Genomic DNA, 21,270 nt, shown 5'->3' with positions numbered 1-21,270 from the left:
AGGGCGGTTCGGAGCGGTGGGAAAGTGTGAAAAGCACGGAAAGCGCTTAGAAGCGTGTCCGTGGCGTGTCCGGGGCGGTGTCGCCCCCGGGGCCTCTGCAGAGCGCCCGGCCCTCCATGACCTCAGCCCAGAGGCCACGGGCCTCGCGGCGGAAAGCGAAGGCGGGTCCAGCGGTCCCAGAGCGCCGAGACACGCCTGCCCCAGTCGCCTGCGGGGGAAACTCCAGCCTGACCCTGGGCAGCTACTGCTCCCCCGCCACCCTAGCTCCGCCCGCCACGCGGGCCACGGACTAGAAGGCGCCCGAGCCTCCCGCCGGGTCTGGCCGCTCCCCCCGGGGTCCCAGGCCGGCCACCGGGGACCTTCTGCCGCTGGCCTCCGTTGTCGGAGTTTAGCACAGCTGGACATGGACTAATCCTGAAACCAGTCCCTTCCGCCCAGCGCCCGCCGGGGGAAGTTCCCCCACCCCGAACCCTGCTGTGGCCAAGAAGGTGTGGGCGACCACGCTGGAGGGACCCCCTTGCGGCCCAGAGGCCAGGCTTTCCTAGAACCTGGACTGCGTCTTAAATGGAATGTGGATCTTCCCTTAGCCCACAAACATTTCTTTATTCATCCCCAAGTGCTTCCTGGTGGACACTGAGGAGGGGCTGGACGTTGGGCTCCGGGTAGGACAGTGCCCTGAGCAGTAGGACTGGCAGTGCTGGACGCAGACCATTCAGTGCCCTCAGCCCCTGGTCTGGGAGGGCGCCTCCCAGTCCCAAAACCCCTCTCCAGCCTGGTGTACACCGTCCCCCATCCATCTTCTTCTGGGTTACTAGCAGCTTCTTTTAAAGTAAAATGCCGGCAGAAGGTCCCCAGCTCAGCCATTCACCTTTTGGTGTGAATTCGCTTAATCTTGCCGGCTAGTGCATAATGACTTTCCCCACCTTGTGCAGGACACAGGGATTTTCAGAGGGTTTGGAACAAAGTCGTTTCTCTGCCTGGATTCACAGACCCGCATTTCATACCCAGGCCATCAGGGCATCTGCGGGCATCCTAGTGGGTAATCTGCGGTCAATCTCAAAACTGGAGTGGGGAAGGGCTTGGCTTGGAACGGTTCATGGCAGGGACCGGACTTGCCTTCTTGGATGAGAGTCTTAGAAGTTGTATTTGCACTTAGAGTAGTCTGCTGCAAGGCAGAAGCTTCAACCAGAAACTCTGGGGAGTTCAGTCCTCCGGAGGAACAAACCAGAGGGAGCAGGAGGTGGAGAAGGCACTCACCCAAGGAATTCACTTACTTTGTCCTTCTGAGTCTTCAACTCCCCTCCAACTCCACAGCTAAGCTTGCCCTTAGCAAAGAGCATTCTCCATCTCCAGGTCCCTTGTTCTGCCCCACTCCATTCAAGAGGTAATCACACAAGGCAACCTTCTCCAGTTCCCAGGGAGATGTGACATATGACATCCTAGTGGGTAATCTTAAGGTTGGACTACTGAATGCTGTGAAAAAAACTAATCTCCCACACCAGTAAGGTGAGAAGGTGAAGGTGCTTTGTTTTGAACTGCTTTAAACTGGCTCGCTTGCATGGCCAAAATTTATATCATAGTGAACTAATTAATAACATCATTTAGGGACGCCTGGGGGGTTCAGTTGGTTAAGCGGCTACCTTGGGTTCAGGTCATGATCCCAAAGTCCTGGGATCCAGCCCTGCTCAGTGGGGAGTCTGCTTGTCCCTCTCCCTCTCCTTCTGCCACTTACCGGACTTGTGCTCTCTCTCTCTCTCTCTCACTCCCTCTCTCTCTCTCTTTCAAATAAATAAATAAATAAAATTTAAAAACAAAACAAAAGCCCCATCATTCAGCAACCCAGCGAAACCATTCGGGTTTCAGCCCTCCTTCCAGGCACCCCACCCACCCATTAGAAAACATATGAAAATGTCCGTGTCCTACCATTAAAACAAACAAACAAACAAACAAACAAACACTAACTTCGCTGTTGCCATAATTTAATTTGTTTCACTGGGTGGAATTACTGCAAAATACTTCTTCATACAATTTCAAAGTTGATAGGCTTTCAAATAAATATTTTCCCCCAAAATCCTAACACCGATGGGGGGGGGGGGTCCAACATAGCGCACACCATAGTAAATGGCATTTATTGTTCCATAAATCCTGGAACTTCAAAAAGGGATGCTGAACAGATAAACAAAACTCTAAAGCCATGAAGAGACAAGCTCGCTTCTTCTTTCCCACTGGTTGGCACAGGAAACATTTGGCCACACAAAAGCAGTTAAGATGACAAGCCAGTCACTGCTTTACAGATTCTGTGTCTTGATCAGGTTTGAACTCAGCTGTTCTGAGTTCACACACTTACATACCACCATCTTTCCAGAGAATTCCTAGTGGTTAAGACAATGAAATTTTATCTGATCGATATTCACGTCTATAAAAATAATAGAAGTGTAGATTATCCCTATTTGGTAAATGGATACATTTAGATTTCATTTAGCTCTAGTTGATTATTGGCAAAGAAAGACGGTGTGGTCTGCTGTCCTGGATGGCTGATTTCCCCAGCTGAAGGAGCCCTGCCCTAGCCACTGAAGGGAATGTTCTCTGGAATTCATTTCTCTTTTCTCCTGGCTTTACATTCTTTCTGGTAATAATAGTCTAAGGGGATGAAAGGGCTTTAAGCAAAACCCACACTGTCAATGGTCCGAATACTGCGGGGGTGAGGGGGACGTAGGTAAATTAGTGATATGTAAAATGAAGTATAGAGGGTGCAAATTATTTCAAAAAGTAATTACTTATGTCAACCGAAATTGAAAATATATATGCGGGGGTCCTATGCGGCTCCACCTTAGGCTCAGGTTGTGATCCCAGAGTCCTGGAGTCCTGAGATCAAGCGGCATCAGACTCTCTGCTCAGCGGGGAGCCCGCTTCTCCCTCTCCCCTCTCCCACTCCCCCTGCTTGCGCTCCCTCTCTTGCTGTGTCTCACTCTGTCAAATAAGTAAAATCTTTAAAAATAATAATAATAATAATGCTTTCTTTAAAAAGAAAGAAAATATATATGCTTTTATTCCAGCAATCCCAGTGCTGCAACTTTACCTACGAAGCTTTTCGGCTCAAGATAAGCAAAGGTGTTCATTGCAGCATGTTTGACGATAACAAAACTGGGGAAGCCACCAGTGTCCATGATTGGGGGACTGATTAAATGAGTTACCAAACACCCACACTCAGCAGGCATTTAAAAGGCTGACTCGGGAGGTGGAGCGTGGACTCTCAGTCTTAGAGTCATGAGTTCAAGTCCCATGCATGGGCATGGAGCCTACCTACAAATAAATAAAGAGCATTAGAAAACATATATGTGCTGATTTAAAAAACAATAACAACAACAACAACCAAAAAAAACAATATGTCCAGGATACATTAAGTGAAAAGAGCAAGATGCAGAACGACAGAGTACCCTCTGCACTTCCTTAGTGTTAGAGGAAGAACTTTCTGAGTTCTCAGTAAAGGAAGGGAGTTTTTAGAGAGAACAGGAGCTATCTGGGTGGGGAGGGGGGCCCCATCAAAGAAGTACACATGAGGAAAATGATCATCGAAGAAACAGGATGGGGGGGGTGCCTGGGTGGCTCAGTGGGTTAAAGCCTCTGCCTTCAGCTCAGATCATGATCCCAGGGTCGTGGGATCAAGCCCTGCATGGGGCTCTCTGCTCAGCGGGGAGCCTGTTTCCCCTTCCCTCTCTCTGCCTGCCTCTCTGCCTCCTTGTGATCTCTCTCTCTCTCTCTGCCAAAAAAATAAATAAAATCTTAAAAAAAAAGTTCTACTAAAATAAAAGAAACAGGATGGGGTAGAAAGGAGTGCGGACGCGACCCCAGAACGGTCCTGCAGGGCAAGGCCTGCTTGTGCAAAGAAACAAACGTGCAAGTTTCCAAAATGCATCTGGTGGGAAAGAGCCCAGGACTGTCTGGAGCCAGGGAGTTAGGAGGCCGGTGTGATAGTATAGGTATGAGAGAGATAAAGGTCTGCATTAGAAATACGGCGAGGGGGTGGATGAAAAGAAATGATCTAGCAAGAATTTGCTGCTGATTAGATTAAGAAGGGCACAGGGACTAGACCAGAAGGAGGAGTCTGGTTGGAGTCCAAGATTTTAGGCCGTTAAGAGAGACTCATGTAGAGAAATAAACGAGGAAGTCCAAAGGGGGATCTGATAGGGGGGTTGTTTCTGGAAATTAGAGATACTCAACAGAAAGTGAAAGGTCAGGACTCAAGCTCAAACAAGAAGCCCAGACTGCAAATGTATTTGGGGAGTCCTCCCCCTGAAAGTCTGTGGAGGGCGGGGGATTCAGGACTGAATTTTGGAAGGAAACGTGAGTAAGATTTAAATCACCCGTCTCTAATCCTATTCTTGACCTCTAGCTCCTCAGTAATCTGATATGATTTAGTTTATCTCTTTGTAAAATGTGGTCTCCATTTTCCGGATGTGTGCAAGCATTAGTTACTAGCGTGTAAATCATCTCTGAGAGAATTCTTGTCATAACCTTCATCGTTACGCCAGTCAATCAACTCACATATGGGACAAGAGGAACAGGTTTTCAACATTTTAATACCCCTTGTTTCCTCAAGGAGATCGGGGATTATATAAACCGGAACTTTTTAATAAATAAAGAGAATGTTCCTTTTCTTCTGAATTAAACCAGTAGGGTGGGGTTTTTTTTGTTTGTTGGTTTGGTTTGGTTCAGCTACCCTGCCACTAAACTGATTGAAATAAATAACATCCCTATGACTGTGACTAGGTAACGCTAATCCACAATTCCTAAACTATATTGTCTAGACGGTTCTTAAGAAGATAGGGATGTGATCTTTAAGAATTGCCAGTGATGGGGCACCTGGGTGGCTCAATGGGTTAAAGCCTCTGCCTTCCGCTCAGGTCATGGTCCCAGGGTCCTGGGATCAAGCCCCACATTGGGCTCTCTGCTCAGCAGGGAGCCTGCTTCCCCCACTCTCTCTCTCTGCCTGCCTCTTTGCCTACTTGTGATCTCTGTCTGTCAAATAAATAAAAATAAAATCTTTAAAAAAAAAAAAGTTCCCAGCGCTGGGCCAAACCAGAAACCTGGATTACCATAACCACTTTCCCCTACAGCTAATTATATAGCAACACCTTAGTTCAACCACCATCACTCCAGTTCGATAGTAAGCAACATCAACCAGATTAAATTTTACCATATTCACTGCAGATAGAAGCCTCACACTGAGCAAATTCTACGGTTGCTAAAAGATATTGAAGGTAGAGAATCTCCATCTTATAATGGAAAGGAGCAAAAGCCTAAATGCCACATGTCTATGAATGAGGCCCTCAGAGGGTACCTCTTGCATACACTGGGGGTAGACTCCTAGAATGGGTTTTCATTTACATTCTTCCTTATATAGTGAAATAAGGTTCTATTTCCCTTTTATCACCTTTAAATTGGTTTTTTTTTTTTTATCTGACTTTACAGTCAGTGGAAAATGGCTTCTTTAAAAGGATAGATTTATGTATCCTCTCATATGGAGAGAATTTTACATCTCCCTTCCAACCCCTCTGAATTTTCCATTAAAATTTTTATTTCTGCACAAATCAAGACCACAACGAGATGGTCACACTGGTCAGAATGGCTAAAATGAACAAATCAGGAAATGATAGGTGTTGGTGAGAATGCGGAGAAAGGGGACCCCTCGGACACTGTTGGTGGGAACGCAAGCTGGTGCAGCCACTGTGGAAAAAGTACCGAGATTCCTCAAAGTTGAAAATAGAACTACCCAACAACCCAACAACGGCACTACTAGGTATTTACCCTAAAAATACAAATGTAGTGATCGAAAGGGGAATGTGCACCCCAATGTTCGTAGCGGCAATGTCCACAATAGCCAAATTGTGGAAAGAGCCCAGATGTCCATCAACAGATGAATGGACAAAGAAGATGTGGTGTATATATACAATGGAATATTACTCAGCCATCAAAAAAAATTTTGCCATTTGCAAGGATGTGGATGGGACAAGAGGATATAATGCCAAGTGAAATATGTCAATCAGAAAAAGACAATTATCATCTGATCTCACTCATAGGTAGAATTTAAGAAACAAAACAGAGGCTCGTAAGGGAAGGAAGGAAAAAATAGAGCAAGATGAAATCAGAGAGGGAGACAAACTAAAAGAGACTTTTACATATAGGAAACAAACTTGAGTGTTGCTGGCGTTGGGGGTAGGGGGTGGGGTAACTGGGGGGGCGGGCATTAAGGAGCGCACGTGATGGAGTGAGCACTGGGTGTCATATGCAACTGATGAATCACTGACCTCGATCTCTGAAACTAATAACACGTTATATGTTAATTAATTTAAATTAAATTTGAAAAGAAAACAATTTTTATTTCTAATTATTATTTATCAGCCTGTCTCCCTCCTCATTCAACCTCTCTCTCTTTTTGGTTCTCTGATGTTGACCTGGAGGCTGTGAGTTTGATTTTAAGAAATTTAGCTAAAATTGGGGTGCCTGGGGCGCCTGGGTAGCTCAGTGGGTTAAAGCCTCAGCTCAGGTTGTGATCTCAGGGTCCTGGGATTGAGCCCTACATTGGGCTCTCTGCTCAGCGGGGAGCCTGCTTCCCCCTTTCTCTCTGCCCGCCTCTCTGCCTGCTTGTGGTCTCTCTCTCTCTCTCTGTGTCAAATAAATAAACAAAAATCTTTAAAATTGCGGTGACTTGGGGCTCCTGGGTGACTCAGTTGTTGGGCGTCTGCCTTCCACTCAGGTCATTATCCCAGAGTCCTGGGATTGAGCCCCATGTCGGGCTCCCTGCTCAGCAGGAAGCCTGCTTCTCCTTCTCCCACTTCCCCCAATTGTGTTCCCTCTTATATTCTCTCTCTCTCTCTGTCAAATAAATAAATAAAATATTTAAAATTGGGGTGCCTGGCTGGCTTAGGTAGGAGACCATGTGACTCTTGATCTTGGGGTCAGGAGTTCAAGCCCTACATTGGGTGTGGACACTACTTGAAAAAAAAAAACAGAAAGAAATTTAGCTACGGGTGTGCCTGAGTGGCTCAGTTGGTTAAGCATCAGACTCTTGGTTTTGGCTCAGGTAGTGGGGTTCGGGCCAGAGGATCTAGCTCCAGTGTTGGGCTCTGCATTCAACCAGTAGTCGGCTGGTCCCTCTGCCTCTAATCTTAGCCCCTGCTTGAACACATGTGTGTTTTGTCTCTCTCTAAAATAAATAATATATTTTTTTAAGAAACTTAGCTACAATATAATCTTGTAAATGTGTCTTATTTGGGAATATTCAAATTGATTAGGTGGCAAAGAAGGTGGTCTGTGGAATAAAACATGTTCAAAGAAACCGATGTTGCCCATAAACACATAGAAAGGTGCTCAACATCATTAGTAACCAATGAAATGAATATTCAAAACACAATGAGATACTTACACAACTACCAGGTTGGCAAAAATTTTGAAGTTTAATAATATCGAGTGTTGGCAAGAATGTAGAGCATCAGGAATTCTCATCAATGACAAACGGGAATACAAATGGGTGTAACCACAGTTTGGCTTTATCTAGGAAAATTGAAGATATCCACACCTTAGGGCCTGGTGATTCTATTCCTAGGTATACTCCTAGAGAAAGACATATAGGGGCACCCGGGTGGCTCAGTTGGTTGAGCATCTGATTCTGATCCCAGCTTATGACTTGATCTCAAGGTGTTGAGTCTGAGCCCCAAGGTGGGCTCCATGCTGGATGTGGAGACTCCTTAAAAAAGAGAGAGAGAAAAATACGTATCTATGCATCAGATCTGTATACAAAAATCTTTGTAGGGGCACCTGGGTGGCTCAGTGGGTTAAAGCCTCTGCCTTCGGCTCAGGTCATGGTCTCAGGGTCCTGGGCTCGAGCCCCACATCAGGCTCTCTGCTCAGTGGGGAGCCTGCTACCTCCTCTCTCTCTGCCTGCCTCTCTGCCTACTTATGATCTCTCTGCCAAATAAATAAATAAAATCTTTAAAAAAGAAAGTTCACAAAAACAAAGAAAACCAAGCTGTATTGGTTAGAGATGTATACAAGAGATAAAGTAAATAATTAACACAAAGGTCAAGATAGTGCTTACTTCTAAAAAGAAGAATGACATTGAACTTGGGGAGGAGGACATGGGGAGGGGAATTCGAAAGATGTTCTGTTTTTTCACTTGTTTGCTTTGTATTTACTTGTTACATTACATGTGCATGTTTTATGCACTTCTCTGTAGGTTCAATTTTTCTCTTTTCGTCTTTCTCTCTCTCTTTCTCTGTCTCTCTCACACTCACACATTTACACACAGAGAAATACCAGAGTTTGAAGAGTGAAAAATACCTACCACCTGTCCCCACACCAGGGAAACACGCTTTAATGAACAGGTGACAAAGCTACTTATAATGAGCACATTTAGTGTGTGGATGCAAATGCTACCCTAAGGTTTATTCTTTCTAAAACAGACTAAGAGTTCCATTGTTTGTTTTTTCACAGATCTTGGGGACATACATACCAAGAAGATCCAATTACCATAACTCCATAAAACGAAACTATGTCCTTCATATTACGATCATGTGCCAGAACTTTTTAAAACTGTAATAAATTATGCACAACAGTAACTCTACACAAAGAATACTTTCTCCACTTGCTAAACACTTTTGTTTTAAAACAGCATCAGCCAGTGAAGCGTCTGCCTTCAGCTCAGGTCATGATCCCAGGGTTCTGGGAGCAAAACATCAGGGCGCCTGTGTGGCTCAGTGGGTTAAGCGTCTGCCTTTAGCTCAGGTCATAATCCCAGGCTCCTGGGATCCAGCCCCACATCAGGCTCCCTGGCTCCTGGGATCAAGCCCTGCATTGGGCTCCCTGCTCAGCGGGGAGTCTGCTTCTCCCTCTCCTACTACCCCTACTTGTGCTTGCTCTCTCTCTCTCTCTCTCTTTCTTCTGTTATATAAATAAATAAAATCTTAAAAATAAATAAATGAATATAAAATAGCAACTTACGGAGGTAGATGGGGATGTCAGGCAAGGCCAGCACCTCCCCCCCCACATAGACTTTGTGCCCATCAGCTTTTATTGTCTTACCTTTCAGTTCACCTCTCCTCTTTCTGCATAAAATATCCAAATCTCCTTTTCAGGGAGTTGCCCAAAACATCCAGTTGCAGAATAAAACAAATGCTTCCCTCACCCGTTGAATGTTTAAGCACTTGCTACGAACCAGGCTCTGAGGAATAAAAGGTGGGTAAGTGCCAGATCCCTGCGGGACTGTAATGCTGATCCTCATAATTGTATATTTCCATAGATTTCCCTGTCTATATGTCTTTCAACATCTATCATTTTGGCAGTGACATACAGTTATTGTAGTGGTTTGGTTTTTTTTTAAAGATTTTATTTATTTATTTATTTATTTGTCAGAGAGAGAGAGAAAGAGCAAGCACACAAGCAGGCAAAGTGGCAGGCAGAGGCGGAGAGAGAAGCAGGCTCCCCACTGAGCAAGAAGCCCGATGCGAGACTCGATTCCAGAACCCTGGGATCATAACCTGAGCTGAAGGCAGCGGCCTAACTCACTGAGCCACCCAAGCATCCCAGTGCAGTGTTTTTAAAATAAGAAATGCCAAATCATTTATTTCTTGAGACATAACTGAGAGAGTTAGACTTTACTTTTAGTTTTGAAATATGGAAAAACGGCAGAAAAATGGAAAGACTAATGAGCATTTGTGTATCTGTCTTCTGGATTCGACGGGAAATACGAACATTTTGCCACATCGTTTTTATTTGTCTATAGATGGAGATACAGACTTTCTTTTTTTTTTTTTTTAAAGATTTTATTTATTTATTTGACAGACAGAGATCACAAGTAGGCAGAGAGGCAGGCAGAGAGAGAGAGAGGAGGAAGCAGGCTCTCCGCAGAGCAGACAGCCCGATGCGGGGCTCGATCCCAGGACCCTGGGATCATGACCTGAGCCGAAAGCCGAGGCTTTAACCCACTGAGCCACCCAGGCGCCCCGGAGATACAGACTTTCTTAATCAACATTTTGAAAGTAAATTACAAATAGGATGCTCGATTCCTAAATATTTCCATATGTATCTCCTAAAAATATATATATATATATGGTCTCCCATGTGACCACAGTATTGTTATCAAACCTAAAAGATTAAAATTAACATAATACATTTTACCTAATATACAGTCAGTATTCAAATTTCCCCTGTTGCTCCAAGAGGGCCTCTCTAGCCGTTTATTATTGGCTTCTTTGCTTAAAACAGGACGTGGTCAAGGCAACACATCGTGCTTAATTGTTCTGGCTGCTTAGTCTCCTTTAATCTCAAACATCCCCTTGCTTCTTTTTTTTTAATCTTTCATGACAAGGACAGAGAGCCTAAGCCAGCAGTTTTGCAAAACGTCTCACAATCTGGTTTTAGCTGAGCTTCCCAGGATTAGTTTCAGATTAAAATTCGTGTCAAGACAACTTCACGGGGAGGTTTCGAACTTCCCACTCCGTCACGTGAGGAGGCACGTGTCTCTGGTTTTGTGCTGCCGTTGGTGGTACCCACTGCACTCACTGAAAGCGCTAACTGACAGGTGCATCTGAGGCCTTCTGAAAGTCATCTTTTCTCCTCTGTTAGTTAACAGTTACCTGTGGGGCCATTCTTTGAGATTGCCCGAATATCCTTTTTCCAAAAGAATCTTTCACCACTTGATTTGGCATTTTACTGAAGATCGTGCTTCCATACATCAATTATTACACTGATGGTTTTCCAAAATGATGGGGTTTTTTTCCCCCCACATGTAGCAGCCAGCATTTTTTTGTGAAGAGCTTTCCTTATCTCTTTTGGCCATTATTATTATTATTACTATCAGCATCATCATTATTATTATTTTAATAATCTTTAGGAACCCATGGGATTATTTTTTATTCAGTGTGTTATACTCCATTACCATCATTTTTTATTGTGGTAAAATTTACCTAGCATAAAATTTATTACATTGACCATTTTTTTAAAAGACTTTACTTATTTGACAGAGAGAGAAAGACCACAAGTCGACAGAGAGGCAGGCAGAGAGAGAGGGGAAAGCAGGCTCCCTGCTGAGCAGAGAGCCCGAAGTAGTTCTTGATCCCAGAATTCTGAGATCATGACCTGAGCTGAAGGCAGAGGCTTAAAACCACTGAGCCACCCAGGGCGCCCCTACATTTACCATTTTTAAAAATGCAGTTCAGTGACATGAAACACATTCACACTCTTGTGCAACCATCACCAACATCCATCTCCAGAACTTTCTTATTTCCCACAAATGAACTATGTACACATCAGACATTAACTCCCCATTCTCCTCTTCCCCTAATTTCTGGTCAATGGTCACTCCTTCAGTCTGGCGCCCATGTCCTCTCATATATCCCCATGATTCTTTCAATGCTTCCAGTGCTTTTTATCTTTCTTTCTTTCTTTTTTTTTTTTTTTAGAGAGAGAAAGAGAGAACATGTGCATGTGAGTGAAGAAGGGGAAGGGGCAGAGGGAAAGAGAGAATCTTAAGCAGGCTCCCTGCCTAGCACAGAGCCCCACCTGGGACTCAATCTCCTGACCCCGAGATCATGACCTCAGCTGAAACCAGGAGTAGGATGCTTAACCCCTTGAGGCACCCAGGTGGCCCTGAACACTTGTTTTCTGACACAAGAAGATAATCCAGGCTTCTTTTAGGCTCTCCCTCTCCCTGAGCCAAAATCAGCTCTTTCTCCAAGGGTCCCAGTTGCTTTTAATGGGCAGGTATTTAGAAACTGACACGTGGGGGAAGTCGCTGCTATTGGAGCACCACCCCAGCCCTCTTAGCAGACACGTGCACTTGCCCATCAAGAACTATACGTTTACTTGAATTCCTTCAATTCTCATGCAATATTACCGGCTTCATTCCCATTTCATTTCCTTTCCATGATTGTAATTCCCTTCTTCAACAGGGAGAAAGCTGACTCTCCTTATCCTTAAAGACACTATATTTTATTTTATTTTTTAAAAAAGATTTTATTTATTTGACAGACAGAGATCACAAGTAGGCAGAGAGGCAGGCAGAGAGAGAAGAGGAAGCAGTCTCCCTGCTGAGCAGAGAGCCCGACTCAGGGCTCGATCCCAGAACCCCAGGATCATGACCTGAGCCGAAGGCAGAGGCTTTAACCCACTGAACCACCCAGGCACCCCTGACTCTCCTTATCCTTAATGTATTCATGTATTTAACCAATACCACTGAAGCTAACCAACCCCAAAGGCTGCCACTGTACCTTCCCCAGGGAGACGCACACCCCATGCCTGACCCACCCCCTTCCAGGATCTTCCTTATCTGCTGTGGACTCCCATACCCCACACAGAGGCACCCTGCTCCCTCAAAAGATGACCCTCTCATCTGCCTGGGTTCTGACACCCTGGACTGGGCAGCCCATCCACCCGGACACTGCGTTCACCCTGTTTGTTTTACTCCCGACCCATGCACACACTGTTCTTACCCCTCTTGGACCCCAATACCCCACACCATGCTGCTCCTCTGTGTGGATGCCCTCCTCACCCTGCTAAGGCTCTGGGCAGCATTTCTTAAACCTAAGAATTTCTTGATGACCTTGTTAAAAATGCAGATTACCAGCTCCTGTTCCCAGAGACTCTGATGCAACCCATTGAAATGAGGCAGAAATCTACATCCTCTGCAGCAGGCCCCCCAGTTTCCTACTATAAAATCAGGGTCTTCCATTAAATCAGTGTTTCCAGCCTTGCCTGATGGTGAGCATCACCAGGAACTCTTGATAAACATTCAGATGTGGCATCAGACTCTCCAGGGGAAGAAGGAAATGGAGTCTGTGTGTTTAACAGAACTTGCTTCTCTGGATTAAGTTCCGTGTTGCTCCTTTGATTAAGTGAGTTTTGTAAATATTGCCCCAAACTACTCTGAATGATCTCTCTGGTTCTATAATATTTTGATTCTGCCTAATACAAAGTCCTTATTTAATTAGGAACCAATAGCCATGAACTTTAAAGGAAAAAGTGCGGACCGTAGACAGAGCAGCTGTAATTCTCCAAGGGGATATATATGAATGATAGATTCAGAACTTATCTTTTATATCTTTGTCAAGGCTAAATATTTCAGATATTTTTACATTTTTAAAGAAACTGCCACTGCAAAGATTTAAGAGATTCCTTAAATGTCAAGGTTGCATGCTAATATTTCTCTGCTGCTTTCTCGCTGGGGATATTAAAGTTATGGAACACTACATAATAAAATAAAAACTCTAGACCCAAAGGAAGATCAGCCTTCAGGTTAAAAAAAAGTGTCAACTTTCTCAGCAAAAAAGGAAATAAGTCCAGTCGAAAACAATAATAGTGACCGAAAGGGACTGAAAGTGGATCTTACGCCACGGCACTAAAGGAATGATGTGTAATTTGGAGAAGTTATGGCTAAAGAGTCTGCCGCAGAGGAAGGCACTGATTCATACGACGTGAATATTAAACTGTCGAAGATTTTCCATACCAAAATGATTTTTCTCTGTGTATCGTACTGCTTTATGAACCCTATTTGCCAACAGTTGTAAAGTTTAAAATCATCAGGTCACTGTTGGCTTTTGGAGGTTTTGGTCAAATAAATCTTGGGCTGTAGGTTTTCTGGAAAGGTGAACAATGATTGAGCCCTCCTGTGGGCCAGGCCCTGGCCCCGAGGGCTCCCCTCGCACAAACTCACCTAATCCTTCCATCGGCCCTGTGGAATGTGTTCCAGCAGGACGCCTCTTGGAGAGGTGAGGAAACTGAGCACAGATCATTTTCTTGGATTGCACAGTCTTGAGGCTTTGTGAGGAAGCTGGGACTCAGAGGCAGGGAAACGGGCTCTGGCGCCCAAACTCCTGGTGGTGTCCCAGGAGAGTAGGGGGGGCTGGTCACTGTGGGCAGTGATGAGGAGGACACTACCTCTCTACTTTCTGTCCTCATTCAAAATGGAGTCATTATTAGGGCACCTGGGTGGCTCAGGCAGTTAAGCGTCTGCCTTCGGCTCAGGTCATGATCCCAGGGTCCTGGGACTGGGTCCCGCATCAGGCTCCCTGCTCATCAGGGAGCCTGTTTCTCCTGCTCCCCCTGCTCCTCCCCCTGCATGTGCTCTCTCTCTCTCTGTCAAATAAATAAAGTATTTTTAAAAAAATCAAGTCATTATTATTAGCAAAGATCTAGGTAGACCTAAGCTAGGTTTCTCACTGTCAAAAACAAACAAACAAACAAAACCCACAAAAACAAACAGAAAAAACTACAAGCAAACAAGGGGAAGTCTAGAATGAACCCTAGATTACTGTTGGAAACATCAGTATGAACTCGTATGAGTTTAATACAGGCAGATAGGCAGAGAGATAAATTAGAACTTGGAGGTACCCATGGGTCTGTATGCACACATGTATTTCCTAGCTTGTCTCATTATAGCACCTAGAAACAATGATACCACAGCAGCAAGGACCAGACCCAGCAGCAGGTCTTGGTTTCCAATACCATTCTCCAATAAAAGAACCAGGAATCCTTGGAGAAATGGCCAATCCTAGGGCAAGAGCAGGAAAAGGATAGGATGAGCCTGAAGCATCTCAGAGTGCCAGAAAGTAATGAAATAATCAAAGAATAAAACAATGGGGATATACACATAGACAAGAGCCTATTGTTGTAATTGTGTTCCTTAGATCCTGCGTTTGTCTACTTGGCATCATGGGGCCACACGAATGGCCAAAATTGTTTCTAGCTCCCCTGTGATCCAGTTGTTGTGTGTGTTTCAAAATCATATTACAAACCCTCTAAGCACTTCCCAGTCCGTATCCCCAACCATCTCCTACACTAATTCACACACACTAAGAAATCACTCTTCCCCAGCTCTGTACCAACCCAGGGCCAAGTCCCGGACAACGACCAAAGCCTGCCTGAATTATTCAGATGAATCTGAAAGGGTTTGCCTTGCTTGGTCTTGCCTTCCCCTCTCTCCCAAGTTCACCTCCTAACCGAACCCGGTGCTTCCCCCTGCGGCCCTGTGTGGGGTGGTATGCCCCTTCCTCTCAGGAACTCTAAGTAACCGGTTCTTCTTTCCATGTCATTAACCTCTCCGTGTTGCCCCTTGGTCCACCCCCACCCCGGAAATGACACTGGTACATTTTAACACGCCAGCCTGGAAGAGCCTACAATGGCCAAAGCTGGAACAATTTGAGCAACCAACGGTTTTGGATTACAGCCCCAAATAAAATAAATATACGTGAGTCCAATAATAAGTAAATGATTGAATAAATACATGTGGAAAAGGAACCCATTTTCTTCCCAGAAGAATTCCAAATAATTTACACAGTGACTTCTCCCTCCAGGAGATGAAGCCCATTCTCCCCTCCCCCATTTGAGTATGAGCTGGAGTCAGTGACTTGTTTTGAAAAACAGAGGAAGGAAGAATGTTAACTTCCCTAGTGGAGAAAGCTGGCAACATGAAATGATCAAGGTTAGTATATTACTAGTGACATCATACTGATAACATGTACCCTAATATGACGTCATAAGAAGGGCATTTCACCCTGCATTATGCTTCCCCCAAACCCCTAACCCCAGTCTACCCACAGGAAAGACATCAGAAAGGCCAAGATTTTGAGACATTCTCTAAAACATGTCATGGAAGACAAGAGAAGATTGAGAAACCATCATAGAACAGAGTGGACTAAGGAGATATGATGACTAAAAGGTATCTTGGGGCATCTGGGTGGCTCAGTGGATTAAGCCTCTGCCTTTGGCTCAGGTCATGATCTCAGGGTCCTGAGATTGAGCCCCACATCGGGCTCTCTGATCAGCGGGCAGCCTGCTTCCCCTCTCTCTCTCTCTGCCTGCCTCTCTGTCTACTTGTGATCTCTCTCCCTCTGTCAAATAAATAAATAAATAAATCTTAAAAAAAAAGAAAAAGTATCTCGTTGGATTCTGGAACAGGAAGTCATCGATGAAATCAGAACAAAGTCGGGAGTTTAGTGAACAGTAATGCTCCAGTGTACATTTCATAGCTTGACCATGGTTTGATAAGATTTTCCACGTCAGAGGAGACTAGGCCAAGTGTGGATGTGAGGATTCTGTACTACAAGTTTTCTATATGGAAACCTAAAATCATTCCAAAGTGGAGAGCTGACAGAAAGAAAATGAGCTCAGATAAACCTAAGACAGCTTTTCTGTCAGATCCTGTACTGTCCTGGGATAGGAAATCAGGCTGTTTTTTCCCTTTACAGATACACAAGTTTTGTTGGTTTTTATTTTGGTAATCTCTAAACCCAGTGTGGGGCTCGGACTCACAGCCCTGAGATCCAGAAACACATGCTCTACTGACTGAGCCAGCAAGAGCCCTGAGATGTCTTTAAATGTGCAAAGATAATCATTGCCTTTTACGGCAGGTCGGCGGATCTCCCTGCATGAAAGGAGGGACTTTGGATTACGGTTTTGGATTACAGCCCCAAATAAAATAGACTTCTTCCAAGTCTATGATTCTAGCTTGATAACAATTTAATTTAATTCTTGCAATGTTGACTAGTCATCTATGAATGCCAAGAAATACCTGTCTTAGGATCTATTTTGAAATATTATATATTTTGTATATGACAATTTTTATTGTATTACACAATCAAACCTCATGAAATAACATTTTGGGGGGACAAGAAAGAATAACTAAAATTTTTTAAAACTCACAGACAAAAAAATCCTTAAATCATATTAATGCTAAATAATTTTTCTTTAGAAAGATTCCAGTTTATGTCGATGAATAATGCCTTTTGAAAACCCAATATTCTTGAGTGGCTGTTTCGTGTAAGGCACCGTTCAGTACACATTGTGAGCTGGTGATAGTCACAGGTTAAAGGCGCAAAAAATAGAATTCTCAGACATCATACACTACGCGTATAAAAACCTATTTAAATATGTAATGCTACCCATCTGTGCACAATCTTTAGCTATACATTTTTGTTTGTTCTTTAAAGTTCAGTGTAACATAGAGGAAATAAAGTCCAGCCATTCGAACAGCCAAACAGATGGATTCTGAATTGCCAGAAAGGACAGAAAGTTCTCCTATTTTGGCATGTCTATTGTAACTGGCATGAAATGTCCACTTTGGGGATGCCTAGGTGGCTCCGTTGGTTAAGCTTCTGCCTTAAGCCCGGGTCATGATCCTGGAGTCCTGGGATCAAATCCCATGTGGGGCTCCTTGCTTAGCAGGAGCCTGCTTCTCCCCCGGCTTGTGCTCTCTCTCTCTCTGACAAATAAATAAATAAAGTCTTTAAAAAAGGAGAGAAAAAATGTCCGTTCTTCCATCATTGTGGTTGGACACTGTATATGACCTTATGCTTTTTCATTCTTATATACTGACCCATCAAAATTTACATCATGGATCATAGAATAATAATTTATAAAGCACGCGTTAAAAATAAATATGGGAGATTGAGCACCATAAAACTAATCTGGGCTCAATGGCCAGAGAAATTGCATATTGAGATGTTCTTCACTTAAATACATTGGTTGGAGCCACGTATGAGCTAACCTTTCTCTGGGCGGATTTCTGTCTCACTCTGTAAAGACGGGGCCTGTATTGATTTACTGCGGAAAGGTCGTCCATACCCACAGTAATTTTGTACACAAATACGTACCAGGCAAGATACACGTGCTTGCAAACACACAGTGAAAAGTCATGGCCAGTCAGATCCATGCCGGCTTGGGAACCATCTGGCTGTTCTTTGTTTTGTTTTTGTTTTTTTTTTTTTTTTTAGTGAAATAGCTACAAAGTTCACTCCTATGTTCTGCTTTGGTTTCTCAAAGAAAAAAGTGTCGACAACAGGGGCTTTTAGTAGAGAGCTATGGGCCCCCTTTTGGAAAGTCCAAGGTGCAAACTGGAAGACTCCCTACAAAGGGGTGAGGCCACCTCCCATCGACTGTCCAAGTCTAGCTTTGGGCTCCATTCAAGGGTTCCCGGAGGGTCCATGCCTTTGCTACCCTGGCTTCCTTGAGAATGGGCAACTCGCCGGCTGCAGGGGTCTGTGAGCGCCCAGGACCGGGAGCAGGGCCCCCAGGAGCAGGTGTAAGTTGCGGCGGAGCCGTGAAGAACCCAGCAGCCCCGCGGAGGAGGGACGCTCTCAAGTCCCCCCGCCCCTTGCAGAGATGCACCTGCAGAGTCCGACCACTGTTTCAGAGTCCGCCAAGTTTCTCCTCTTCCTCCTTCCTTTTCCTTTCAGTAAATGTGGAACGGACGTGTGCCCGAGCGCGGAGAGGTGCGCGTGTACCCCTTTTCCTCCCTCTTTGCCAGACTGTATCCTTTCTGCGAACCCGTGTCCAGCAGCTTGTCTGACGAGCACGAGAGGAAGCCGTAGCGGCCCAGGAGGAAAGCCTAGACTTCGGGAGCCAGAAAGGCGGCTGGCTGGCTGCACCGCACTCCAGCCGGGTGACCCTAACATCACTTACCTCCGAGCTCTGAGGCCCCGGGTCCTCCTTCACGCAGCTGCAGTGAGCAGAGCCGCAGGGCTGAACGCGTCCCGCGCGATCGCGCCGCGGGAACCGGTCCCCCGCCCTGCTCTTCCTTTCTTTTCCAGCCTCTCACAGGCTTGTCTGTCTTTGCCCTCCCCCCCTCTGTCTTCAGCTCCTTACCCCGACAGGCAATTCACAGGATCTTGGAGGGACATTTTTAAAATATTTCGTCCTTACTGAATAAGTTTAATTTCTTTACGTTTCTAATTTAGCAACCTCACGATTTCAAGCCTTGCCCTGTCTCTGACTACAGCTGTTTAAAAATTGCACTGGACTTTCTTTTGTCCCAACATCTAAATTCTCTTCCTAAATTTGGGTATGCCCAGATGCCCAGATTTGATGAAAGGCAGGGAATTCTTCCCGCTTGACAGACCGGGATAGGCCAACTTAGCCCAGCCAATCAGGTGCTCCCGATGTGGTACTGTTTTGGGCTCAGCCAATCAGATGCTCCCGATGTGGTACTGCATTGGGCTCAGCCAGTCAGATGCTCTGGTTGTGATACTGCATTGGGCTCTGCCAATCAGATGCTCTGGTTGTGATACTGCATTGGGCTCTGCCAATCAGATGCTCTCTTTAAGATGTGACGTTCATCTCCCATTGAGATGAACGAGTCAAAGAACCAAGAGAGCGCAGACCGCCGCAGCACGGCCTGCAGGTAGTCGAGGTCGGGAGCTGTGGGTCTCTTGTGCCTTGTGGTGGGCCAGGTGTTCATCAGTGGCCAGAGCCCGAGCCACAGATCGCCTCTCAGTTTTTACCCTCAAGCAGTTAATTTCCTCCAGTTTCTTGCGGCTTCTGGTCCCAGACTGCGCTTCTGGAGAGAGACCTCCAGAGGGAAGCATTCCGAGACCTTTCTAGAGCCGTTCTCTGGGTTCTGCATTGCTCTGGGAATCTGTCTCCTACATCAAAGTGACAGGCTTCTCTCAGGAACCCTCACTGAGCACTGCTGCCTTAAATGTCATTTTAGTAACTTGACTCTATTTCCTTTCTTCTCACATTTTTATTTCTGAATGTGCTTGTTGAGTGTGTGTGCGTGTGTTCTTGCACATCCCCCCGTGTGCCTGTCTTACTGTTTCTATCTCATCAGTCTTCTCATGGGGAGGTCTGACTTGGAGCTGAAGGTCACACCGTCATCTCTGCTTTAAAAACCAGTAAAGCCAACATCAGCAGAAAACACAGGATTAAAAGATACTTGTAGATCCTATAATCTACAAGTATCTTTTAATCCTGTGTTGTTTTATATACTTATAGGAATTTTATTTTTTTTTATTTTTTTAAGATTTTATTTATTTATTTGACAGAGAGAGATCACAAGTAGGCAGAGAGGCAGGCAGAGAGAGAAGAGGAAGCAGGCTCCCCGCTGAGCAGAGAGCCCGATGCGGGACTCGATCCTAGGATCCTGAGATCATGACCTGAGCCGAAGACAGCGGCTTAACTCACTGAGCCACCCAGGCGCCCCTATTTATAGGAATTTTAAAAAAATATTTTAAGCAGATAACTGTAGTGTTGACTATGTCCTCACTGCATTTTCTCCAACTTTCTGGGACTATGATTCCAAAGGGAAGAAGCACAAATTAAATAAATGCTCAATCATATTAGATGTGATAAGTCTGAAGTCATAACGGGTGGGGAGGGCTTCCTTTGTATTTTTCTGATCTGGGGCATTGTAACCGTCTATTAGTTACTGTTTCTTTCCCTCTCTTCTCAGATTGCTGCTCCTGAGTTCATCTCCCCCTCCAGAGAAAGCTACCCTCAATGCTAGCTCAGAGGAAAAGGCTTCTGCTGCACTTAGGATTCAACAACATCTCTTCCTCTTCAGGTCTCTCCTGCTGCGAGCAAACTAAGACGTTTACTGACCAAAATTCAACGCGTAGAAGCTAAGCTCATGGGATCCGACAAGCCGTGTGACCTTGGGCCAGTTACTCTTGGCACCTCTATTTCTTCCTCTGGAAAAAGAAATGATTGTAATAGTGCCTACTTCGCTGTGTTGCTCCGATCAGTATAAACTGAATTAAACCACGTGAAGCGGTCAGATTCGGTCCACATACGGTTCGTGCTCAGTAAGGGTTAGCTGTGGTTATGGTAATGCATGTCCCTTAGTTCACCAGTGAGGAATTTTCAGATCTCACGGCTGGCTATGGGTTGAATTGGGCCCCCCACCCAAATTCATATGTGGGAGTCCTAACCCCCGGTATCTCAAAATGTGACTGTATTTGCAGAAAGAGGTAATTAAGGTAAAGTGAGGTCATGTGGACAGGCCCTAATTCAGTGTGACGGGTGTCCTGAAGAGAAGAGGAGGTCGTCAGGACACACACACACACACACACACACACACACACACACACACACGGAGGAAAGGCCACGTGAAGAAGACAGAGGGAGAAGACGGCCATCTACAAGCCAAGGAGAAAGGCCTTCAGAAGAAACCAACACTGCCAACATCATGATCTTGGACTTCCAGCTTTCAGAAAATAAAATTCTTTTTTTTTAAAAATTAATTAATTTATTTATTTGAAAGAGAACGAGCACAGAGGGCAAGTGAGAGGTAGAAGCAGACTCTCTGCTGAGCAGGGAGCTTGATGTGGGGCTGGATCCCAGGACCCTGACCTGAGATCATGATCTGAGCCAAAGGCAGATGCTTAACCAACCGAGCCACCCAGGAGCTCAGGATATAAATTTCTGCCTTTTAAGTCATGTGGTCTGTGGGACTAATGGTTTGGTGTTTTCTTATGGTGTCCTTACCAAACGAATACACAC

General features: G+C 45.0%; 1 long non-coding RNA gene across 1 annotated transcript; it reads left to right on the top strand.

Moving 5' to 3' along the window:
- The first annotated feature begins 4,245 nt into the window (after positions 1-4,245).
- On the top strand, positions 4,246-20,987 carry LOC132006469 (uncharacterized). The gene is made up of 4 exons (XR_009401107.1): positions 4,246-4,344; positions 9,135-9,234; positions 15,348-15,475; positions 20,222-20,987. It is a non-coding gene; the product is annotated as an uncharacterized LOC132006469 (long non-coding RNA).
- The last annotated feature ends 283 nt before the right edge of the window (positions 20,988-21,270 follow it).

Source organism: Mustela nigripes, chromosome 18 (genome assembly GCF_022355385.1).
Source record: "Mustela nigripes isolate SB6536 chromosome 18, MUSNIG.SB6536, whole genome shotgun sequence".
NCBI classification, from domain to species: domain Eukaryota; kingdom Metazoa; phylum Chordata; class Mammalia; order Carnivora; family Mustelidae; genus Mustela; species Mustela nigripes.
Note: the sequence above shows the minus strand (reverse complement) of the source record. Positions and strands in the feature narration are given on the sequence as shown.